This window comes from Vespula vulgaris, chromosome 19 (genome assembly GCF_905475345.1).
Source record: "Vespula vulgaris chromosome 19, iyVesVulg1.1, whole genome shotgun sequence".
In the NCBI taxonomy this organism is placed as follows: domain Eukaryota; kingdom Metazoa; phylum Arthropoda; class Insecta; order Hymenoptera; family Vespidae; genus Vespula; species Vespula vulgaris.
The window spans coordinates 2067156-2093776 of NC_066604.1; the positions used below are offsets into that span (position 1 = coordinate 2067156).

The 26621-nt window shown below is 34.9% G+C and overlaps 2 protein-coding genes across 9 annotated transcripts in view; both read left to right on the forward strand.

The window, feature by feature from the left end:
• Positions 1-21133, forward strand: part of LOC127070784 (uncharacterized) — a 42192-nt gene extending 21059 nt beyond the window's left edge. For 2 of the 6 annotated variants that reach the window (XR_007784659.1, XM_051009221.1), the window contains exon 3: positions 10494-21133. The gene's annotated coding sequence lies outside the window, so the exon portion shown is untranslated. Of the gene's footprint in view, positions 1-5823; positions 7005-10493 lie in introns of those variants that run through there. The other 4 variants (XR_007784661.1, XR_007784657.1, XR_007784658.1 and 1 more) reach the window with 4 other exon arrangements.
• The window catches only part of LOC127070777 (protein gustavus), an 86790-nt gene that overhangs the window by 22581 nt on the left and 37588 nt on the right, over positions 1-26621 (forward strand). The window lies entirely within an intron of this gene.

Consider the following 26621-nt stretch of genomic DNA (forward strand, 5'->3'; position numbering starts at 1 on the left):
ATGAATTATGCATAAGAAGCGTCCATTCCTCCTCATCTTTCTCTCTTTCTCTCTCTCTCTCCTCTATCTCTTTCTCTTTCTTTCTCTTTCTTTCTCTTTCATAAACTGTACACCTTCCTCTAAGGTTGTCCTTCCTACACGAACTTCACGAACTTCTTGTCAATGTTGACCTCGAACTTTTCGAACGTTACACTTCTAGAAAATATTCGACAATTTTTAAAGCGTACAAAGGAAAATTGATTTTCTTATCGGGACACTTGGAATACGAAGAGAGAAAAAGAGAGATAGAATAAAAATGAGAATAAGAAGATAAAAATAAAGAAAAATCGTTACTCAGCGTAGAAAGTTGCGATAAACGGTACAAGAAAGATAAGAAATCGGGAGAACTAATTGCCGTATCATAATGACGAGCAATTTAACATTCTCACTCCACTTCGTACACCTTGTGCGTGAACACGGAATGCGTGCAGTAATATATAATATATTTTATGTACATAGATACATATATACATAAGAAAAATCTCTATATATATATATACATAGAACTGTATTTCTACATCATCTTATACCACGAACTGTTATCAACGAATTATTATCGTTTATATTCATTAGAAAAAGAAACAAGGAAAAAAGAACCCGAAGAAAAGATATACGACTTACTTCATTTTAATTGATTCTACTTAATTTACATTAAAACTATAATACAATAATAATAATAATAATAATAATATTAATAGTAATAGTAATAATCATCATCATTATCATCATCACCATCATTATCTCATCATCATCATCATCATTATCGTCATCATCATCAATATTTATTTCATTTAGATTTGCTCTGATAATTTTTAAAAACGATGATCACACGAATTTGTTCGAACGAAACACCTTGTATATGTTTTTTCTCATTCTTTCTTTCTTTCTTTCTTTCTATAAAATGATGAACATATATTCTATGTAAACCATACCTATACACCTTCACTTCGATACAACGAGAGTCACGATGCATCGAGCGTAGTTCCTAAGAATAATGCCTATGCGGACATCTAATGCGTGTAATGATAGCTGTGCTAGCCTTGGTGATGTAACTTTCACAAGGTTTCCCGCGTATACTGGGCTCGCGTGCACCCATCGCCTTTGATAATCGCCGATATATATATATATATATATATATATATATATATATATATATCGAGATCGAGTCTTTTTCTCGATTAGTTGTTGTCGAGTTGTCGATCGATTACTGTACTATTAAGTAGATATATTTTACGTATCGCATCGTCTAACATTTTTCTTCCTTTTTTTTTCCTTTTTCTTTTCTTTTTTTTCTTTCTTTTCGTTTCCAATCGCATCGTTAATCCGATCCTACATATATCTTCCACAATACATTCGTTAGATCTATATTATTACAAAGTAGCAAGGAAAGAATATATTAATCGCATGGAATATTTGTAGGAGTGAAAGCTATCCGTTTTTGTAATTTAAAATTCTTCGGAGAAAAAGAGATGATAGAGTTGGATACTAGAGAGAAGGTATTAGAAGGTATTAGAAAGTTGTCATAACGGTATGTACGGATGATTCATGCAAAAAAAAAAGAATAATAAAAGGGAAAAAAAAAAAGAGCGTATGATCGGTAACGTTGACAGATCATTTTTACGAGCTCTTTTTTTATCTTTCTCTCTTTCTCTTTTTCTCTATCTATCTATCTATCTGTCTGTCTGTCTATCTTTTTTTTTTTTTTTATCTCCGTTTCTTCGTTTTACGAGCGGACAGAGATAAATTCTTAGTGATCTTAGGTCGCGTCCGTTGTGTGCCCAATTTCCTAAAGAAGTCGCAAAGCCGCAAAAGTATACGACTTGTAAACTCTCTTCGAATGATCTAACGCCAAATGCCAAGGTCTATTTAGAAACGGATCATAACGATTCCACTTGAAACGTTTAAATGTGTCCGATTACACAATCAAAAGTTAGTCCCGGTGTAGTACTTTTGTACAAGGTGAATAACTGAAAATAGCTACGAGTTTCTCTCCAGGAACTTATAATCGACGAATATGATGATCAGATTGATTTAAAACATACAAATTTATTATTAGATTTCTTTTTCTCTTCGAATTATACCGTACTCAGAAAAATCAGAAGATCAGGAAGAAGTATTGAAAGTTTATTCGTTAAAGACGAACTTATTCGAAGGGGACGATTTAATCTATCTAAGAGCATACAAATTTATTAGTGGATCTTTTTTCTTTTTTCTCTTTGTTTTTTTTTTTTCTTTCTTTCTTTCTTTTTTCATCGTAGTAATAAAAAAATCTCAAGATTAGAGAAAATGTTAAAGGTTATTCGTTGAACTAAATTTATATTTATAGTTATTATACGTCCATTTAAAGCATCTATATTTGTTATTAGATTTCTTTATTGTATTATTGAGTAAAAAAAGGTCCGAGTATAAGAAAGAAAAAGAAGAAGAAAAAAAAGAAGAATAAGAAGAAGAAAGAAATATCATTCATCGAAATTCGGTCGAATTCATACGGATGGCCTCCTTTCCAAAATCACCAGAAATATTTTAAAAACGTTTGGTAGGATTAGGTAGACACTTTTGACCGAAATACTTGGGAAAGGTTGTTTCTAAGTATCTCGACCGTTAATTACATACTAGTTAATTGAATTGGACACTTGATACTGAGATAACACGTTAGACCGAAGGAGAAAAACCTGTTTGCCACTTGCCTTGTTAAACTTTTTTTTCTATATGTCGTCTATTTACTGTCCCGATAGATTTATAAATGCGATATAATAATTCGTTAGATATTTCGAACTGTTAATTATCAAAATTACACGCGTATATCATTTTAATTACTTGCAGGGGAATTGATTTAAAAATTAATTTCTTAATTACCGTTTGTCTCGTAAACAAAGAGAGAGAGAGAGACAGGAAGAGTAAAGTCGTTCGACAGTAAAACCAACAACGACGAAAAAAGAAAAACGAAGAACGTCTAGTATCTTCGTAAATAAGAATTATTTCTATCTGCATCTCTCTCTTTGTTTCTCTCTCTTCCTTCTTATATATATATATATTTTTATAGAATCATTACGTTCTCTCTTATCATCGTTATGACATTCGTTATTAATCATTCGGAATAATTTCGAGCGAGATATATATAATATTACCGTTCGAAAGAGTTGTTATTTGAGTCAGAATAAAACACAAGCACACACACACAAACAAACACAAACACAAACAGACAAAGTTAAGAAGTAGATAATTTTATTGCATTACCGGTAAGATCCCTTTTGCCGAGTAAGAGTCGAATTAGTCGTTTGAAGGAAGGAAAGGGTCGAAGTGGACCGTAGGGATATTCTACAAAGATTCAACTCTGAGTGAGCTCCAAATTAGGGATTCGTGAAGAGAGAGAGGAGGGAGAAAAAAAAAGGGAGATTTACAGAAGGACGGTTGTACTTTGGCTAGAGTTTGACAGAAAGAGAGAGAGAAAGAGAGAGATACATATCCTTTGTCGGAAGATGGACAATGGAAAGGGCCACCCTTGTATCACCCTTTCCACACCGTCATATAGCGTGTCTGCTTCATGGTCAAGCTGTCCCTTTAATAATCATCCCCCTTTCTCTCACTCTCTCTTTTTCCCTCTTTTTCTCTTTCTCTTTCTCTCTTTCTTTCTCTCACGCGTCTCCCTTCGGGAGCTTTGGGGATCGTCGTTTGCTTCGACAACGAACCCCTTTAAGGGAAATTCCCTTAAAGGTTCTCTCTCACCTCGAGTTACGTAAGCCTTCTTGCAAACGCCTTCTTGCTTTCGTGTTTTTGACGTTCTCTCTTTTCGTATACCTATCTCACATAGGTAGGTACGTATGTATATTTCTCCCTTCGTAAATTTAAATATTAAGATCGCTCTCGTCTACCCCTTCTTTTTATTTTCTTTTCTTATTTCCTTTTTTTTTTATTTTTTTTTATTTTTTTTTTTTTTTTATTATCATTCCTTTTTTCAAAAGAGTCTCTAAAGAACGAACGAACGGAATCGTATTATTAGAAACGAGACTGTGCCTTATCTATTAATTTTTTTGATTTTTTTAATCCGAATTACATTAATACTCCGTACGACTTTGCTTTTTATTTATTTATTTATATTAATTGAAAGTTGATGCACAAGGATAATTAAGTTTGTCATTGTTTCGTAACTGCAATAGAGAGTTTAATTAATCTTTGTCAGGTATCATCCCCATGTATATGTGTAATCTCTATTTACATGATACATACATACATACATACATTATATATATATATATATATATATATATATATATATATGTAAACGTACGTAGGTACATATACGATGCGAAAATAAAGGAGTAAGGCGTGATCCTGCAGCAGACGTTATTAAACTCGAGCAGAGCAATAGACTGAGTATCATAAGGAATAATAAGGACGATAATGACGACGTTGTCATATCGGAAATGTTATAATCGACTTCTGTTCTTCCTCATTCGATATTAAACTCAACGTTAATTGATACGATTCTAATTAAAACCCGTGTCTCTACTTATAAATTTTATATAAGCTCGTTCTTACGTATGTGTGCGTTTGTCACGATGTCCGTGTTTAAATCATTAAGAAAGGATCCATTTGGAGAATCAAACTTTCACGAGGATTTCAAACGTATTATCCATATATTTATACGTATGCGTATGTATGTGTGTTTTTTTGTAAATATCTATCTATTTATCTAAGAAGTCGATATAGTTCGTAATAATTTTCTTAGAAACTGTTTCTTACAAAGCTAATGTAAGTGAAAAGCCAAGTGAACAGGGGGAAAAGTGTTTCCTGCACCTACGCGTAATCCAAGGCCCAACTTCGCAATTTCTACGGTGTGTCCTAGTTTCCTTAAGGCGTCGTTATAATACCACACGCGATATCACGATTGCTATGCCGATCAAGACGATGCCACTCGATGAAACTTTGCTGGAAAACTCATCAGACCTCGTTTTACGGATTCCAACTGGCCCCGTTCCTTCAATAAACATCTCACCGAGCTCCCTAACCTTCGAACTGATTATTTTACAATATACATACATATCTATATAAGTATGAGTGTGTATATCTGAATATATGTAATCTTAGATTAACAAAAGAAACAACACATCGATGGAACCTGTATTTTACGGTGAATCGACGAAGGGTACGACAAAATCAACAGTTATGTATGTACGTACGTATGTATGCAATGTTCCTCTTGCAACATATATATATATATATATGCGGTGTCCTAGATTAACAAAAGCAAGAAGACATTGATAGAACCTGTATTTCGTGGATCCGACAAAGGGGTAGAATGAAAATCAAGAGTTACGTGTTATGGTATGTTGTGTGAGAAAACTATTAAAAAGAATAACAGATAGACGTATACATACACACACGTACATATACATAGATAGATAGTACATACATAGAGGTACCATAACACATATATATCTAAAGAAAGATAGGATATAATACACACATCGCGAAGGAGATTAAACCTTAAACGTAAGACGACTACTACCACTTGGCTCGACGAACGTTCTCTGTCGTAACGAGAGTGTGTCTTTTTCCTTCGCCATAGGAAGACGTGACCTCGTCGAAACAAAAGTTACCTTTCGCTCTTCAGGGGGGCACCGTGTTCACGAGGAGCCCCGGGCCTTTTCTTTGGCGGATTGGGCGAGAACCGGTTGAACCGGTTAGACCAAAAAACCACCCGATTTACTACGAAGCTTCTCGGTTAAAAGCAACGAGCATGAAGAACAAGAAGAAGAAGAAGAAGAAGAAGAAGAAGTAGATAGAAGAAGAAGAAAGGAAAAAAGAAAGAAAGAGATAGAGAAATAGAGAGACAGACAGACAGAGAGAGAGAGAGACAGAGAGAGAGAGATCGTCATAGTGACAACGATGGTTTGTTATACTCCTCGACGTTCTCCTTACTCTCGCTAGTCAGGGTTCTATTGCATTTTGAGTCATGGGAAATGCGGTTAACTGTCTTGCCAATCCTTCTTTATTCTTTTTCTTTTTCTTTTCTTTTTTCTTTCCTTCCTTTCTTTCATCCTTTCTTTTTTCTTTCTTTTCTTTTTTCTTTTTTTTTTTATAGAGCTTGAGAACATCGATGATAAATAAATCGTTATATAGTCGGGGAAAGGATTAAAAGTGTCTCTCCTTCTTGTTTTATACTTGTTTCTTTTCTCTTTCCTTTTTTTTTTTTTATTTTTTGATTGCGTGCTTTCGAAGGGATGCGAAGCGAATCGTAATAATAAGAATTGAAATGACTTAGCATAGCAAAGATTTTCTTATTATTTCCTTCAGACTTTCACGGCATTAGTGCGACGACGACGACGACGATGACGACGACCATCGATCGATATTTACTACGGTCCTTGATCACCGGACAATCATTCCTATCGCAACGCGTCAACCTTTGTCGCCGTTGATCCGAGAGATCGGTAAAGATACACATATAGATAGATAGATGAGAAGGAGAGAGAGATAGAGAGAGAGAGAGAAACGTTGATCGTACTTATGTGTTCACCTGTGCCTTATAGTTTCTAGCGCCTTTCAAACGGGTTGTGACATTGGTCGGCTGGCCTTTCCTAAATACCAAACCGCCAACCATGTCACGTCGAGTACTTAAACAGAGCCTTAAGCTCCGCGTTTACACCTTCTGTTTAACACGATATCGTTTTGCTTTCGTGGGCGATCATTCGTAAGATACGTTTAACACACACCATCGAATTTATTAAACATCCTGAAATTTGATATTGATATTAAAATCTCTCCCTTTCTCTCTCTCTCTCTCTCTCTCTTTGTCTCTGTCTATCTCTGTTTGTTTCTTAAGATCGTTCGGATATATCGAAGATGCACTTTTCCAGTCATAAAACGATATATGGGAAAAAAAACGATAAACGAGCCATAACATCAACAAAAACAATTAATATTGCGAGGACAGTAGGCGTGATATGGGTCGATAGTAAAAGGTATACGATCAGCTTAATTTCTCATTAAGTGGGAAAAAGTGTGCGTGTGTGTTTGTGTCTCTGTATGTGTCTCTCTCTCTCTCTCTCTCTCTCTCTCTCTCTCTCTCTCTCTCTCTCTCTCTCTCTCTCTCTATGTGTATGTGTATGCGTGAGAGATAAAAAGAGAGATAGAAAGAATTGATTCTGCGTGTTCTACGTCCTTGCACCACGACTCACTCTCTAACTCATTCATTGGTTACTGCACTCGCGACTCGCGTGTCACACAAACACTAACCTGTCTAGCTCTCCTCTCTTACGTTAGAGATTAACTGCAACAGATTAGATATTTAACGTTTCGAGTGGTAGATCATCTATAAATCATCGAACTTTTCTCTCTTATCCTTATTCATTTCCTATATTGTATTCATCATTTTTGTCATCATCGTCGTCGTCGTTGTTGTTATTACTTTCTTTTTCTTTATATATATATATATATATATATATATATATATATATATATATATATGTAATAAATGATAAGAATTAAAAGTAATTGATATCACTTTGGAAATTAAATAATCGGAGAAAAATAAAACCCGGAAGATTCAATATATGTTGGGACTTGGCAACGATCTCGTTGATCAGTACCATTAGAGAGAGAGAGAGAGAGAAAGAAAAAGAGAGAGAGATTTTCAAGGCCTTTCATCGAGGATTCGCCAATGATTTCGACTAAAAAAATCAATGAAAAAAAAGGAAAGTCACGTTTCGCAAGATCGATCAGTTCCACTAAATTTAACTGATGGTGTGTGTGTGTGTGTATATATATTTCATTCGCTCAGCTGATCCATGATCGTACTGTGAGAACTTTAACTTGTACAAAAGAGATAGAAAGATAGATAGATAGATAGAAAGATAAAGATGGACAGATATCATCGTACTAAAAAGATTGATGGAAAATCAAAGAGAAAAACGTTAAACACTTTTTAATTTTCTTCTCTTTTTTTTTCTTATTTTTTAGATAGAAGAGAGTGGTTTTTCATGCTTTTTACGGAGGTGGAATCGAATCGATCGGCTCGATTTTGCAAGAGTGCACTTACACTCTCGATGGATTAATGTAGGCACACCGACACCGAGACGACGTTGAGTAACGTCTAATCGTGTTAACGACACAAGGACACGCGTGTCTAGTCTCTCTCTCTCTCTCTCTCTCTCTCTCTCTCTCTCTCTCTCTCTTTCTCTTTCTCTTTCTCTCTCCTGCTATATCTATCTATTTATCTTTCTCTGTCACCGTTTTGTGAGATCTTAGTTTTATCAAAGACTCGAATTTTCTTCAATGCTTCTTTCTTTCCTTTTTTCTTCTTTTTTTCTTTCTTTTCTACTTTTTTAATTTTTAATTACCTCCTTGTCGACAGCCAATCATTATCATTATCGTCGTCGTCATCCTCGTTGTCGTCATCGTCGTCGATTTAACGATTATGACAATCAACTTCCTTCTTCGATCGATCAATTAAACTTACTACCGCAAATACGTCCGCTAATTTCACGGCAGTTCGATACCCACGCGTGAAACTTCTTGCTAACATAAATATTGTACAGACAATATATCCAACTTGGATGTAATCAAACTCGTCACGGTCCATTAAACGATAGAAAAGTAGCCGCGCGTTAGATCGGCTAAGAACTAATTCGTCGAGATAGCACATATATATATATATATATATATATATATATATATATATAGAGAGAGAGAGAGAGAGAGAGAGAGAGAGAGAGAGATCGAACTAACTCGTCTTATTGTTAAACGAAATTCTTTTTTTTTTCATTTTCTTATCATTTCGATTTCTAATTCGATTAGCGAAAATATATACATACATCCTTTTATACTGTTAGCGTTGTGGACTTTTAAACACTGTGTGCGATCCGTGATCCTTTCGAATCCTTTCACCGAATTGAAAAACTTGAAGATTAATGAGGAAAGAAGTCAAATAATCAACAATCATCTCGAATAAATTTTTGCTTCGACTTGTCTTCCACCTGATCATGTTTCCTCTCCCCTCTACCTCTCCCTCTCTCTCTCTCTCTCTTGATCAGGCTATCGAACTCGAGTCCTTAACCTTTATAACATCTGTAAGAACGTCATTCATCCTGTTTACTCTTTGATATGTACTCGCTTCTCATATTTTCATATTTTGGATTGAAATATTTATTGTAACGGTATAAGAAGAAAAAAGAGAGAAAAGAGAAGAGATAAAAAAGATAAAAAAGACAAAGATTTGTCTAATTGAACGGTATTAAAGAATTGTTACGTTGATTTCATTATAACAATATTAATGTACCTTATCTCATTTCGTTTATATCCAAAACAGGTTTCTCTCCGTACACTTTAAAGTATTTTATTTTCCTTTATCTCTCTCTTTCTCTCTCTCCATTCCATATTGCGAGACACGACGTACGTATAAGTGTGTGTCTTTGTTCCGACCATCTAAATTCATCTATACGATAGATTAATTACGTCGACGTGTACCTTTCACATATACGTTGCCTTCGAGTTAGAACTGACACATACTTGTACACGTATATACGTACTTACGTATATACGTAGATAAATCGTTGAAATTCATCGAGGGAGAACGTAAAATCGTGGAATGTCTATAACAGATTATTTTGCAATGTTTGAGAAAAGAGGAGGAAAAAAATACAAAAGAAAAAAAAACAAGAAATAGAAGGAGGAGGAGAAGAAACAAAAATAAAAAAAGATTTATAAAAATTATAAAAATCGACTGAGAATAGAAGAATCTCATTGGTTCAAAGGCATCCTTTCCTTTCTTTATTCAATACGAAAAAGCCTGTTTTACTATCTCTCTCCTTCTCTTTCTCTCTCTCTCTCTTTCTCTTTTTATTCTTCTTTGTCGCGTTCAAATGCAAAAGTTTCACGACTACAAAGGGGATGTGTATGTATAAAGGAAGACTGGATAGAGAAAAAGAAAGAAGCGCAAAAAAAATAATAATAATAAGAAAGAAAAAAATATTTGCAAAAAAAAAGAAAAAAGTAAAAGAAAAAGACCATAGAGAAGGGGAGTTAAAAAGGATGAGACGATCCTACCTCTTTTATTCGAACTGAACGCACAGTTGAGACACATTTAATATCGACCTTAACGTCCTCGACGACAGTAGTAGATACCAGTTTCCATTAAGTCTGACCTCTCTCTTTCTCTCTCTTTTTTCTCTCTTCTCTTTTTATTTCTACTCCTTTCTTCATTCTATATATTTTCAATTCGAAATACAAACATCTCGTTTACTCGTTCAACAATCCATATTATTAAAAAGAAAGAAAATATATTTAACCCCTCCGTATATTTATGAAAACAAACCGTATATTTGAGAAAGAAGAAATAATTTGAAAAAAGTAAAAGAGAAAAAAAAGGAAACGCAAGAGAAAAAAAATATTAAAAAATGGCTTATCGCTCATGGCGAAATTAATTTATACGTTCTTCTTTCGATTTGTTTCAGGTAAGACCCTGAGAATGATTACGATGTATCCATCGCATTAAACTCGTAAACGCCTGTGATCGAGGGGATAGAAAAATTGAATTACAAAAAAAAACGATAAAGGAATTAATTATAAGAAAAGAAAAAATAATATAAAATAAAAGAATAAAGGGAAGAAAAAAAAAGAATCCGAAAGGCAGAAGGAAAAAAAAGGTACGTTTGAAAGTTATAAGAATCGAGAGATTTTCGAGGTCGACCTCGTTCGCTTTTTTATTTCTTTTTCTTCTTCTTCTTCCTTTTTTTTCCTCGAGGTTCTTCTTCAAAGTATACACATATAAGGAAGAGAGGCTGATCTCTCTCTGTCGGCTTTCTCTTTCAATCGGGAAAAGACAAATTTCAAGCTTATCTCTCTCTCTCTCTCTCTCTTTCTCTCACTCTCTCATTCCATGTCTATCTATCTGTCTACCTCTCTCTCTCTCTCTCTTTATATATATATATATACAAACGTTCATCCTCCAGCGAATTTGTCTTCTTCTTTTTTCCTTTTTTTCTCTTTCTTTTTTTACTTTTCTTTTCATCTTCAACGTAACATGAACGTCATAACGAGCGTATAGAGAAAGATAGGGGGAGAAAAAAGAGAGGAAGAGAGAAATAGAAAAAGAGAGAAAGAAAGAGAGAGACCTCGAGACCTCTTGACACGGCTGCACCTTCATGAAGTACACCACCTACGATATTAGTCCGTGCAAAGTAGTACTCGTGAACTCGTGCGACGAGAGAAGGATGTGCGTCGTCTACCTTTCTCCTTTTCTTTTTCTTTTCTTTTTTCTTCTACTTCTTTTTTTACTATCTTCTTCCTTTTCTTCTTCCTCTTCTTCTTCTTCTTCTTCTTCTGCTTTTTCTTCTTTTTCTTCTTCTTGTCTTTTCATTTTTCTTTGAAAAACGTCACGATCGATAGTCGACCTGGATGTTCACTGAGAAGTGAAATCTCAGAGGAAATGGAAAAAAGAAAGAGAGAGAGAGAGAAATAGAGACGAGTTTTATTAAGACTAAGGTCATCCTAAAAAAATATTATTTTCGTTGTTTGAATTGAAAATAATAAAAAGAAAAAGAAACGAAAAGAGAGTAGAAAAAGGAAAGAGAAGAAGAAAGATAAAGACAAAAAAATTCGATTACGACGAAGAGAAATTCGCTCGATTAGAATTTATTAGAAAGCTTGTTACATCTAATAGAATATATACGTCGTTAAATACTTTGAAATCTTTGAAGAAGATACAAGTGGAGTCTGAGGGAGGGAAAAAGGGCTTGTCATGAATGGCTGACTTCGTCGACACGCATATGCACATCGTCCGTGTCACAGTGTGGGTAAAAGTATACGCCGCGATGAACTCAGAATGGAGGAAGGAGAGAAAGAGAGAGAGAGAGAGAGAGAGAGAAATAATAATAATGTCTATGTCTAAAAAAAGAGAAGGAATGTTTGTATGGGAATCCCTCCCACGTCGTTCAAGATGATCCTTTTCGTCTGATTCTTCTAATATCAAATATCGTTTAAATTCTAATCGCTCGAAATTAATACACGTATAATCCTTTGATGTTTTCCTTTCTTTTTATCTTTATTCTTTTTTATTTTTATTTTTACACGAGTCTCTCTCTCTTTCTCTCTATCTCAAAAATAATTAGCACTTGTCATTAGAATTTGAATCAATCGAATCGTTTTTATTTCCATGTCACTTTCTCTCTAATGAAGCGAACTTTTGAATCTCTTGAATTTTCTTTTCTTTCGTTCTTCGTCTAGTACTCGTCGATTAGAATTTGGATTTGAAACAATTTCCTTTTTTCTTTTCTTATGAATCCTCTTATTCAATCCTCTCCATATTATTCTATTTTATATATAATTAATATTTTAATTGTTTCTTATTGTACGTCTCTTGATTGGGTGTAATTAAATTCAAACGAATACATATATATATATATATATATCCTTAGTTCGAACTAAACGCTGAACAAAGAGCTCGTTCTCGTCCTTTCTCAGTCAAAGATGCAAGCGAAAGGAATATATATATATATATAAAATTTTAAAGAAAAAAGAAGGAGAAGGGAAAAAAATGGAGTTCTTCCTTTCGGTCGGTCGAAAGCCGGTATATAACGTTCAGTGGCGTGCTTCGTGGTGTGACCGTGCGCAGGCCGCGTATATCCTCGCTCCATTATTAATTTCAGAGCTTCGTAGAAGATGCACGTGTGTGCAACGTGTGCATGTGTGTATTTGCATGTATAAGTGCGTGCAAACACGCGATCATCATCATCGTCGTCGTCGTCGTAGTCGTCGTCGTCGTCTCATGTTTGTTCGATGGTCATTCTCATGATACAAAAAACAGACCTTTTTTTCCCCTTCCTAGTTCTAAAAAATTTATTTTCCATTTTAAATTATTTAAATTACCGATCGAAAGGATCTCTCTCTCTCTCTCTCTCTCATATATTGGTATTCTTTATTATTATAACTATGAACATGATATAATATAATTATTAAATATAACGTAACGATTAACAATGAAGATAATACTGATAGTAATATTACTTTGTTCGTTGTTGTTATTGAATATATCTTGTTCGATTGAATGCAAATTTCTTTTTGAAAGGCTATGATAGATCTTTAAAGAATCGTTATCAAAGCACACGGATGAAATCGTCCGAATGGAAATTGAGCGTTGAAAAATAGAAGTGGATTGATCTTTGATCCGCGTGCGACTCGTAGCGCATTCTCCTCGTTCGGCCAGGAAAAGGGCGAAATTTCGCGACACGATTATTATCCTGGTCCAAATGTCACGGCGGCGATCGTTAAATGTCAAACGCTCGCCCGCATTGATTTTGCTCGTCGAACGTCATGAACGATTTTCATCGGTTCTGTCTCTTTAAGAATGATCTTGCGAAAAAGAAACAGAGAGAGAGGGAGAGAGAAAGAGAGACGGAGATAGAGAAAGAGATCACGATTCCATATGTAAGTATTATTTCCGTAAGATACAACACGAGTTTCGTTTTCGTTAGCTTTTCCTTTGGATCGTAATTGTTTCGTAAAATTATTCATTCGTTATTACGATCTTAAAAAACAATTTAAATTCATTTCTATCGAGATTAATTAATCGCGAGTGCATCGGATTAATGTTTTCTAGAAAAATATGTTGTTGTGGTTTTTTCCCTTTCCTTTTCTTTTCTTTCAACGCAAAGAAGAGGGAGAAGAAGAGGAGGAATGAAGGTCAACGAACCCTTGAAAGTCCTCGCTAAATCCCATGGCCTCTTCTCTTCCCTTCACCTTCCTTCGTTCCGGCAACGTCCAAACCCGAGACTCCAATTTTATCCTTCCGCCAGCTGCGAGGCTCCTCTTCCCTCGTTTATTTCTCGTTAGGAGGCTTCGTCGACTTGGCGAAATGGAAAAGGAATATTTTATTTAAAAAGAAAAAAGAAAGAAAGAAAGAAAGAAAAGAAAAATGAAGAAGAGAAAGAAATCGATCGACGTTTAAACATTCTCTTTCCATTTTCTTTTTCTTTCTTTTTCCTTTCTTCTTCTCTCTACATAATATATATATATATATGCAAAAAAAGAAAAAAAAAAAGATTAACAAAAACACAGTCCGGAGTTTGATCATTTAAATCGCTAATGAAACTTCATTTGTGGAAATAATGAAACTGCTACTTTCCGAAAGGTCTCTCGACGCGTGAAAAAAGAGAACGTCTTCGAGTTTGAAATTCAAGGTCATCCAAAGATCAGAATCCTTTCTCCTTAAACATAGATAGACACATGGTCAGCAACAACCATCGTGGTTTTCCAGTGTCACCGACATTCGCTCTCTCTCTTTCTCTCTCTCTCTCTCTCTCTCTCTCTCTCTCTCTCTCTCTCTAGATCTATCTATCTATCTATCTTTCCAAGGTATCAGACACCTCTCTCTCTCTCTCTCTCTCTCTTTCTGTAACACCACGAAGAGAAGCTTTTTTCTTTTCTCTTTTTTTAACGAACTATCGAACGTGGGTCGCAGCTTTTACGCGTCGTTCCACGCGAGATAATGTCACCTCGGTCTGTGCACGATTATCGATATATTGCGTGGACGCAGAACCGCGTTAAGAGACACATTGTGCCTTATAGTGTTAACCATTCTTGCCGTTGCCGTTGCTGCTTATCCTTAGCTTGGACGGAATGCGTCCAATGAAAGCAAGGTTGATCCCATGGAGATTGCATATGATAATTCCTGATCGATTATATACGTGCACGCCCCAGTTTCCATAACTTATTAACTCTTTTCGAAAATTCCCATTTCCTTTTCTTTTCTTTTCTCTTTTTTTTTGTTATTATTATATGTTCTTTTCTTTTCGTTCGATATCGTCATATTCATATTTATCTTCGTCTTCTTTTTCTTCATCGTCATCATCATCATCATCATCATCATCATGATCATGATCATCTACATTCCAAGTAGTGAAAGTCGAAACTCTCGATAGCGATTACCAATCGATTACTCTTTACGATAGTACAACGCTCATAAGGAATCTTGAAGTCTTAATTAATCACTAACACTGGATAGATACGATTGATTGCATAAACCGTCAATAAGAAAAACTATTTACAATTGTACAATTGCTATTCTCGCTTAACCTAATCAAATCATTTTCCACGTTTCATATAATACGTAACTACTTACATACACATATGTATATACAAATATACATATATATATATATACATCCAATTCATTTATTTATCTCATTGATAGAGTCATAAATGTGTTTTACCTCGATAGAACTCTAGCACTTACGTTAAAGCCATTTTCATGGGTAACGATATATTTCCTGGCATAGCTAACCATATTCACACAGACATACACTCACACATTCACACACATATACATTCTGTATATTTAGTTTACGATAAATAAAGAGAAAGAGAAAGAGAAGGAGTATACAGTCGGACTACTACATAATCGATCGGGATCGGAGACAACTAAATTCAGGTCCGCGTCAAACGGAAAAGGAATTATGAACGGACCGGTCCCGATAGCAACACGTCGTCCCTTTCCTCCTCCTCCTCCTCCTCCTCCTCCTTTTCCTCCTCCTCCACCTCCTCCTACTTCTTAGTTTCTGCTCACGCAATGCGCGTTTCTCTTCGAGTAGTGCAAGGAGTTGCACTTAATAACGGTACAAAACGCGGAAGCGATTGGCACGCGACTTCTCGGCTCTTTATCTCCGCTCACGATCCGACTTATATCTGTCTCTCTCTTTCTCTTTCTCTTTTTCTCTCTCTCTGACTCTGTGTTTCTTTCTCTTTCTCTTTCTCTTTCTCTTTCAATGGCTCTCTATCTTTGTCTCTCTGTCGTATCTCTCTTTCTCTCTCGGGTCTTTCTTTCTCCCTCTTTATTTCTTTTATTTATATCCCTTCTTTTTTTATTTCTCTAACATTCGCTTTGGGTTCCCTATACTTACGAAACTCATGGCGAACGCGTGGTACGCGACAGCGCGACATTCTCCGGCCGAACTTTGGACGTAATCCTAACGCTGATCGAGTTATCGAGACTTTCATATAATACGGCCTTCAACGAGTTTCCATAGCTTCGTTAGATTTATTCCTAACTAATTTCTTTCTTTTTCCCTTTTTTATTTTCTCTTCTTCTTGTCTCTTCTTTTCCTTCCGTTTTCCTTCTTCCTTTACTTTTCCAGTTTTTCTTTTCCCTCTCTTTTTATCCTTTCTTCCTGCATTTACTTCCTTTTCTTTTTCTACTTCCTTATTTCTCTCGTTTCCGTACGGGGAAAGAAAAAAAAAAAAGGAAAAGGAGAAGGAAAAGGCTCCGTTACGTACTCATTCTCGTTTTTGTTTTATACGTTAGCTCGATCTTAAAAGAGAAAAATGAAATTGATAATAATAATGATAATGTTCGTTAGAAAAAGTGTTACATCATTTATAGAGAAACTTCTTCTTCTTCTTCTTCTTGTCTTTTTCTATTTCATTTTCCCCAGTCATTCATGAGACAAACATTATCTTTTCCTTTCTTTTTCTGTTTTTTTTTTTTCTTTTCTTTTCTTTTCTTTTTGTCCGATCGATGAGTCTAAAATCCCCCATAGAAAGTATACTATTCGCTCGTCTCTATTCAACTCCGTTGTATGTCGTAGAAAAAAAGAAAGAAAGAAAGAAGAAAAAAATGGAAAAAGAAAAGAAAGAGGTAAAAGACATTAGCCAAGAAGAACTCAGCACGTTTCTTTAACGTGTTATTAGGGGTGTGCAAAAGCAAAATCTATTTTCGAGACTGACATGTCAGGGGACACCTTCGTTACCCTATCTTGTCACGTGTCTCATCTAATCTTACAAGCTAATGACTACCTGGCAATTTACTGTAAGCGATCGTCAAGGCTAATAACTATCTCTCTCCACTCTAATGAACTATTTTCTTCTTCTTCGATATGAATACTCCACACACAGACGTACACATATATATCTATGTATATATATATACACGCACGCGTAGATATATACATAGACACACTGAAACACCATAGTCTCGCGAGTATTATTTCCACTGTGATCTAATTATTCTATTATTCGAGTATGCGACTTACTAACGTATACTTTCCTTTAACATTCTCTCTCTCTCTCTCTCTCTCTCTTTTCTTTCTCTTTCTCTTGCTCTCTCGCGTGTATTCAATCCAGATGGTAGAAGGTATGCTATGGGTGCACGATCATTGGCAAGTATGTACTTACCTACGTTAACGTTCGCCTAAAAAGGGGAGCTTCAAACCAAACCATTCTAACTGTTTCACTCGCTCATACAACTAACACCTGGATAAATGCATAACCATATGATAATAGAGAAAAGGGAAGGGGGATGGGAAGATCGCTAATATATAGATCGACGATTTTTTAATTTTATTAATCGAAATAAAAAATAATATTTCATGTATGTAAATATTAGTTATCGAATTCTCTCTTTATCTTTTTTCTAACACGATATTAATCGACACGTAATTAAGTGATAATTAATGCTCGTACGATTTTATTGCCTTTTCTAACGATCTCTATACGTATGTACATATGTGTATATCTATGTAAGTACGTATTGATCTTATGTGAAAGATAATACATGGATGGAAAGAGTGAGTCGATGCTGATTCGAGGACTCAAAGGTAGACGAAAGGTACTTAACAGAGAGAGAGAGAGAGAGAGAGAGAGAGAGACTCTTTGGTATCGAGACTTTCAAGCCTTTCTATGACGACAGGCAAAACTCGAGACAGCGGCCACGGCTATTTGATTACACGCTGATCACTCGTTCAGAAAGAGAAAGAGAAAAAGAGAGGGAGAGAGAGAGATAAACACCTGTCGATATTTTCTTTCTCTCTATCTATCTATCTATCTATCTATCTATCTATTTATCTATCTATCTATCTATCTATCTATCAGGCTATCTCCTTCTTTCTTCCTCTTTAATCGGGAAAGTTATAGGCAATTAACGATATATACGTTTGTATGCTATCTCTCTCTCTCTCTCTCTCTCTTGTTTTTTCTTTTAGTTTCATAGTTGTCTTGCGGTGAAAAGTAATTCGATTTAAATCGGGAATGATCACGTTTTTCTCGATCAATATAGATCGAATCATTGATTCGAGCTTATACGGTGCATGGATCGTTAGATACAATATTTTTAATTGGAAGTGAAATTTATCATCGAGTATCGATGAATAAAAATGGATATTGTGTTTTAACCAAGGAAAAAAGGAAAAAGGAAAGAAAGAATGAAATCAATTACATAAGGAATTCTTTCATTGAAAAGATTTCGATTGAAACTTTATTGAGATCGAACAACAACCGTGTTCGAGTAAACGCGTGAGCCACGCTCCCATTGTTTTTCTCTTTCTTCTTCTTCTTGTTCTTCTTCTTCTATTGTTTCCTTCTCTCTTTTCATTTCTTACATTTTGACATTATTTCGTCACATCGTAATTGCATCATCATCGTTCAGCTGAAATCTCATTCATATCTCTCGAAGTTTAAATCGTGAGTGAATCTCTTCTTCATTGATCGATCTCAACAAAGGACGTTTTCATTTAAACATTAAACATTAAACATTAGTAACCATGACGTCGTGTCGTGAAAAAAGAAGAAAAGAAGAATAAATCTCGAATGAAATGAATTGGTATGTGTTAAGACACGCGTTGAATTAAATCGAGAAAAAAATTTGTTGAATTTATTACGAATTCGTGATTCAGTTAGTTAGATATATAAATATATATATATATATATTTATACTTTTACAAAAAAAAATGATTAATAATACATGACCATAAAGATAAGATAAATCAATAGAATATCTGATAAATAGTAAAACTAGCTCGGTTGGGAGGTAAAGAACGCTGCGATCTATCGAGTCTTTAACGCCTCGACATTGTAAGGAAAGATTTATGAACGATGTTAAAGCGGCTACTTGTAATCAGTCGTAACGTGCGACGAAGAAAGATAAGGTTAAAAGAGAGAGAGAGAGAGAGAGAAAGAGAGAGAGAGAAAGAGAGAGAGAAAAGAAAGATCATGTGTGTAGGCAAGCTAACTGCTAACTCTGGCAAGCAAGTTAGCTAGCTAGCTTAGCTAGCTAGCTAGCTAACCAAAGCGAGCTTGACTGTTCGTTCGCCTAAGAAAAGGAATTATGGCAGTCCGACGTATTTTCTTGAACGAGCACAAGTAAGTAACAGTCCTCCTCTCTTCGCGTCTCTCTCTCTCTCTCTCTCTCTCTCTCTCTCTCTCTCTCTCTCTCTCTCTCTCTCTCTCTCTTTCTCTCTCTCTCTCTCTCTCTCTCTCTCTGGCCACTCCTTTCGCGGGCTACCACTTTAAGGATGCATTTACATAAGTAAACCTTCGAAGGAGTTTGCATTTGTATGTTGCATAGATGATCGAGACAGGTGTAAGATCTCTCATCGTATCATGGATATTACATATAATCTTAATTAAATGAAATTATTAAACTTTGTTTTTTATCCTTTTTTCTTTGTATGTATATATATATATTTTTTTTTAAGATCACGTAATGAAATTTTATACACAGTAATTTGATAAAAAGGTATCAATTTCCTTTTTTTTTTCTTTTTTTCTTATTTTCCTTTTTCTGGGCTTTCTTCATCCTTGTCTCTTTGTCTGATCGAAAGAGTTGTACGATCTCTCGTCGTCATCGAATATTGCAAATGATTTTAATTAAATGGAATCACTAGACTATCTTCTTCCTCTTTTCTGAGATTATCTAATTAAATTTTATGTAATTGGTAAAAAGGTATTAATTTCTTTCTTCTTTTCTCGTATTTTTCATTGAGAAATTTTCCACTCTTTTCATCCATCTTGTCTCTCTTTCTCTCTCTTTCTGTTTTTGTCTTATCGTGGATACTTTTCTCTCGTCATTCGTTTTAAGGTCGCATTTACATAAGTAAACTCTCTCTAATGGGTTAGACGACTAAGTGCTGGACACCAGCGATAATCACGTGCGTTAGAGAACAGCGTTCCACGAAACTCCACTCTCCTTGAATCTCTTTTTCTCCTACTTTTCTTCTTTTACTTCTACTCCTTCTCCTTCCTCTTCTTCCTTTTTGCCTATCTATCTTTTTTATCATACCAAAGTTGCAAAACGATTTGTTTGATGTATGATTTAGAGAAAAAAAAAACGAAGAACATAAAAAAAAGGACGAAGAATAAGTACTACATACGAGAAAGTTTTCCTTCTCTAAATCCATGGTGTTCGTTTATTACCAAGAGGAAGTTAAAAGGTCCTAACCAAAAAAAAACACACCCATATATATATATATATATATATATATATGTTTATGTATGTGTCCGCGCGTTAGGAGGTATGTATATGAAATAGAAACTGCACAATCGAGGGCCGAGCGTTACTCAATAGGAATTATTCATAACGTCCGTCCGGCTCTCGTGGCTTTCGAATGAAACGCGTTTCTTTCAAATTCTAAGCTCGCCCGGTTAGAGGTTTTAGAAAAGGAAATATATATATATATATATATATATATATATATATGCTAGTTGCCAAGCTGCTAGTAAAAACGAATTTATTATAGATAATCTCGAATATCAATATTTTTATTGAATATTTTTTGGATCGAGCTCTACGAAACTTTATTTCGCACAAAAGCCTATTATCTATAAATTTGGATATATCGATGGAAGAAAGATAGAAGAAGGATAAGGTTTTTGATGAAAGAAAAGAGAGAGAGAGAGTACTATGTACGTCCTTGAAGGTCTTCCTCGTCGACAGGCTCGGCTTCACGAAGCTAGTAGTCGAGACAGACCAGTCCGTCCTTTTCTCACGGCTGTGGATCGACGCTCGACATACCTAAACCTTCCATCAACAGCTGGCCAATCGAGGGACCAGCTGCGCTTCCTGTCGACGACACGAATCATCTAGAAAGTGCTTCTTTATTTCTCTCTCTCTCTCTTTCTCTTTCTCTTTCTTTCTTTCGTTTCGTCTGTCCATCGTCTGGCCAGGTCAAAGACACCGAATTTGAAAAAAACTTTCCATTGGATCCAAAACCAGATCCCATCCAGATCAATATATGGAAATATTCTTTCGTTTATATAAATTATTTCCCATGACGAATAGTCTGACAATATTTTCACGTTACTTTTTTATAATTTATTTAATCTATGAATCAATGAATCGTGTATTGAAAAAAAATGTTTCTATAAAAAGAACTTATTTTTTTTTTTTGCTTTTCACTTGCTTATTCTTAATTTATTATTTATAAAGTTAAATCACTTTGGATGATTATCGGCTCGTCGTATATTTATACTATCGATCGTAATAACGATGATTCTTTCATTGTCCTTTCATTCTTTATTCTTCTTTCTTTTTTCTTGAACGTTTAGGCCAAACGTTGATTAATTTTCGTCTAGATTGCATTCCGAGTTTTCCATCGTGATAATCATTGTCTTAATATTTGTGATAACATTCAATTGGAACGATAAAAATTGATTTCTCGAAATTATCGAGAATAGGAAATCGTAGAAAGGAGGGAATCGTTTCGCGAAGAGAAATCACGTACTGTAGAGTAAATAATATGGAGCAAACGTTTTACCAAAGAAAGGAAAAAGACTTAGTAAGACGACGAAGATGAAATTGACGAAGAAGAAGAGACGACGTTGTGTGGCTAGAAACCTAGAGATGGAGAAAGAGGAAGACGAGAAAGAGAAAATGCAAGAATATCGATTACAATGAAAAATTCTATCTCCTAGAAAAGATAGAGAGAGAGAGAGAGATACGTGAAAGCATGTATTATATACATGTAAACACATCACGGTCTGTATCTTACTTTTATCTCAAAAGTGATTCTTTTTTATTAAAACGAAGAGAAAAAGAAGATAAGAGAAAAAAAAATGATCGAAGGGAAAAAAGTCGTTGAATACGTTCATCCAGTTCACTTTTATTCCCTTTTTTTATATTCATTTATTTATTCTTTTTTGCTTGTTTTTATTTTTGGTTTTTTTAATTTTATATTCCTCTTTTCTTATAATATCTTCGTCGAAGTCCTTTAACGAGACACCCCTTTGAAATATAAGATCTTTCATCCATCTAGAAGAAAAAGAAGAAGAAAAAAGGAAGGAAAAGAAGAGAAGCTTATTTTTTTTCTTTTTTTTTATTGAAAGCATAGAACGTAAAATGTATAGCAAAAAGACTTCCGCAAAGTTTTTTGAGAAAAACGTTGAAAGAAGAAAAGATTAAAAAGGGGCTCGATGAAAGAGAGATAGATAGATAGATAGATAGATAGATAGATAGATAGAGAGAGAGAGAGAGAGAGAGAGAGAGAGAGAGAGAGAGAGAGAGAGAGAGAGAGGTTTTTTAAAGGAATAGAAAAAGAAAAAAAAGAAAAGATTTGGAAAAGCAGGTCGATTTTTCGCAGGCTATCAAGCACGCTTTCTATAAGCCGATGATGGTTGATAGAACTAAACAGAATCAACAGTTTCAACTTGAAAGATCAGCTGTCGGTGTCCATTATCTTCTTTTTCTATAGCGATCGATTTATTCTTAATAGTTGATGGTACTATAACAGTCACGTGGAAAGTTGAATGAAAGGGAGACAATATGCCATTATCTTCTATTCTATTTTTGTCTAGATTTTTCTTCTTTCTCTTATATTTTTTTCAGAGGAGTTTCCTTCAAAATTTTCTTTACTTTATTCAAATAAGGACAAATATAGAAAAGAACATAAAAGTTTTTAGACGATTGTAAATATCAATTGTTCCTTTTCGACATATTTTTAGATTAATATATTTTTTTTTTGATCTTTTTTTTTTTTGCTCATTGTAAAACTACCAGTCTAACTAAAAAGCTAAAAAATGAAAGGTCTCGAGAAAATTAATAATCGATCTTTCATATCGTCTAAGAATTTTTGGCCTTGTGTAGGGACTTTTGATTCATCTTGTAGATATATATATATATATATATATATATATACCTGTACGATCAGATATATATTCCCAAGCTTGCGTGAGTCATTGAACGGAAGTCGACCGTCGTTAAAACTTTTTCTTAAGGGCAACGATTCCTTGTATACCTGAAAGAAAGAATCTCCCTTTGGGTTATGTCTACCCTACCTGCGATATCCTGACAGAGAACCTAAGCTCAAAAAGATTTTGTATCTTCTGATCGTACATACACACCACATACATACGTAGGTGCATACATATATACAACTCTCTTTCTCTCTTTGTTTCTTTATATCTCTGATCTTTTGGATGAAACGTTTCTTTTTCTTAACAATATATAGATAAAATCAAATACCCGAGAGAGAAGATATATATATATATATATATATATATACATATACGAAAAATATTTTATAAAAATACGATTTACTATAATATAATAATAAAACATCGATCATAACATAAGTCGAGGAAGAATAATAAAAATATATATATAGATGTGGATAAGTTTAGGGCGTATTAAGTAATGGGAATAATAAAAGGGTAAGACTTAAGGTAAAGGATGTAAAGATAAAGAAAGAAGGACAGATGGGAAATAATGCAGTTGCATACCTGGACGATTTGTTTCTCAAAGGATAGGAAGGAGAAGACCCTTTAGTATATACGAGTGCAAAAAAAGATAGAGAGGGAGAAAGAGAAAGAGAAAGAGAGAGAGGCCATATCCAATTATTAAAATTAGAGGCTTCGTCGCCTTCGGTGAAACGTCGTTTGTAGTGAACGTTCACCTCGACTTTTCCAGCCTCTTCTGCTTCCTCTTCTTCTACTTCCACTTCTATTTCTATTTCTACTTCTACTTTTTATTCTCGAGTCTCCTTTTACTTAAACCTTTTTTTTTATTTTTTTTTTTTTTAGTACTTTTATTTTATTGTATTTTATTCTTTTATTATTTTTTTTCTTTTTTCATTTCTTTTTTACTCATTTACTATCACGAGCTTTTTAGCTTTTTCGTTGGGGGTGGATGGCGGGGGGCGGGCGAGGGGGAGGGAAGAAGAGGCTGAAAGAGAGAGAAAAAGAAAGCAAGAGTAACTTTTTTCGTGAAGAGAATGTCTATTTTCCTTCTCCTTTTTTCTTTTTTTTTCTTTCTTTCTTTCTTTCTTTTTTTTTTTACATCTCCCCAATAGGAATTCTCGTTTTCAAGGAAGAGAAACAGTGAGATCCTTTGAAAACTCGTTACGTTGCTCGAGCGAAGTCAAGAGTTCATTTCGGTTAGCCTTTCAACGAAGTACGAATGAAGATAGGGCTTTTGAATCGTTACGACCACAGCTCAAGTCTAATCCTCTCTAATACACACACACACATACACACACACGCACATATATATATATATACATCTTCTCCTTTCTTTTTTTAAATTTGAATATAACAAAAACAAAACCCTAAAACTATATTATCCGATAACGTTATATCAAGATGAACTCGATTTATAAAAATTTCTAATCATTATTTCTCTCTCTTTCTCTCTCTCTCTCTCTCTTTCAATATATTTTCTATCATTATTATTTAACAATTCAGATATGTGTATTTATGTACGTATATATGTCTATCTGTATGTATGTACGTGTATTAGTCGATTTACACGATCACGTTTCTCACGATCGTTATTAGTCTTTAAAATATAATTCGTTTATCAGCTGTTTCGATCTCATACACCTTTTGTTAGAGAGAAAAAGAGAGAGAAAGGGAAAAAGAAAGAGAAAGAGAAAGAGATAGTTTTCCTCCTCCACGATGTTGGTCATTGTCCCTTCTCGCGACACGCGTGTTATCTGTTCTCCAACAGAAACGAATCTTGATCGCAGTATTTCATTCCCTCCTTCGTTCTCTTGACAATAAGAGTAAGTACATATACTCGTATACTCTACGCTCCTGTGTCGTGACGTTGCTCGAGGCAACATTAATAACGTGTTTCATAAATACTAATACAACAATGGACTCTCTCTCTCTTTTTCTCTCTGTCCAAGTTACAATTTGTCTTTATGCGTTCGATTCTCGAGATTTCGATATTCTTAATCCCGATTTAACTTACTTTTGATCACTTTCAAAGACTTGGAAGGAGAACAACCTCTCCTCCTCCTCCTCCTCCTCCTCCTCCTCCTCCCACTTTCTCTTTCTCCAACACACAAATTTCTATAAATATTCTTGATTAATTAACTTAGGAAATTTTTGTTTCGTTCTTTCTCTTTCTCTTTTTCTTTCTCTCTCTTTCTCTGTCTCGGTCTCTCTTTTGAATATTTCCAGACGATAGATCTCATTTGTAGGAACTCTAGGATATAAAGAGAAATAAAAAAGTTGCAAGATTGTTGAAGGAATTTCTTCGGAGCTCATCGTCGTGGTTAATCGTCGACAATTTGTACCATATTAGGAGTGGTCTCTCGACTCTTAGCATCAATCTCTCTCTTTCTCTGTCACTCTCTCTTTCTCTCTGTCACTCTTTCACTCTCTCTCTCTTTGTCATTCGCTGTTTGTCAAGACCCTCGGTACGTTTTGGTCCCAATGATCAGACTCTCTGGTCATTGTCCTCGTCATCCTCCTCGTTGTTACACTATCTATCGAAGGCAGGCTACAACGTTGAACGTATAAATGGATCTAGGTAGCTAGTATATCCAACAAGAAAAGGACGGAGAGAAAAAGAGAAAGAGAAAGAAAGAGAGATAATCTCTGAGAAGCCATTCGTGCTGAGAATTTCTCTCTCTCTCTCTCTCTCTTTCTCTCTTTTTCTCAGTACTTCTATCTCTCTCATTCTTATTGCTTCTGACAAAAGCCGACCTTCGAGCTGACATTCACTTCACATCCCCAGCATCCTCCTTCTCCTCCTCCCCCTCCTCCTCCTCCTCCACCTTCACCTCCTCTCTCTCTCACTCTCTCTCTATCTTGTTTAAGAACTTGCCTTCCTTCTCTCCATCCTCCTTCCTCCTACTTCCTCAAGCAGTAAATATATATATATATATATATATATATATATATGTACACATACACACACACACTCTCTCTCTCTCCAAAGAGAGGAGGACTGGACCCGAGCACAAAGACTCGTCATTCCTTGCGTGTCCTTCTTCTTCCTTTTCCTCCGAAGAATCGATGCAGCCTGTAGTTCGATAATCAAGCATTTTCCTCCTTTGAAAAGTAAACGGTACTTATTTTTTTCGGGAATAACAACAGGTAGAAAAAGAGGAGGGAGAAGAAGGAAGAGTACGTTGATATATATTTCTAAAACGAATTCGATCGGATCTTCTAACGGTACCCTTGAGATCCTTACCTATCAGCTGATCGTATCTTATCTTTGAACGAATGATAGAATTTTATTCTTTGTAAGTTTGTAACTTTTTTCTTTCTCTACTTTTTAGAATATATAGTTTATATATATATATATAGATATGCGCGTGTACGTGTGTTCTTTTCTCGTTGTTAAAAATGAAGAAAGGAAAAACAATGTATAAAGATAAATTCATTCGAAATGATTTCATTGCTAGAACCGATTCATATGTTTCTAATTACACAGCTAAGTACGATCTGCATACAATACTCTTGCTCGACTTAGCAACACGCTTCGACGATGACCTTCCTCTTTCTTCATCCTCCTTCTTATCCTCCTTTTATTCCATCTCCTTCTTCCGTTCTTTCTTCCTTCTTTCTCTTTCTCTTTCTCTTTTACTACT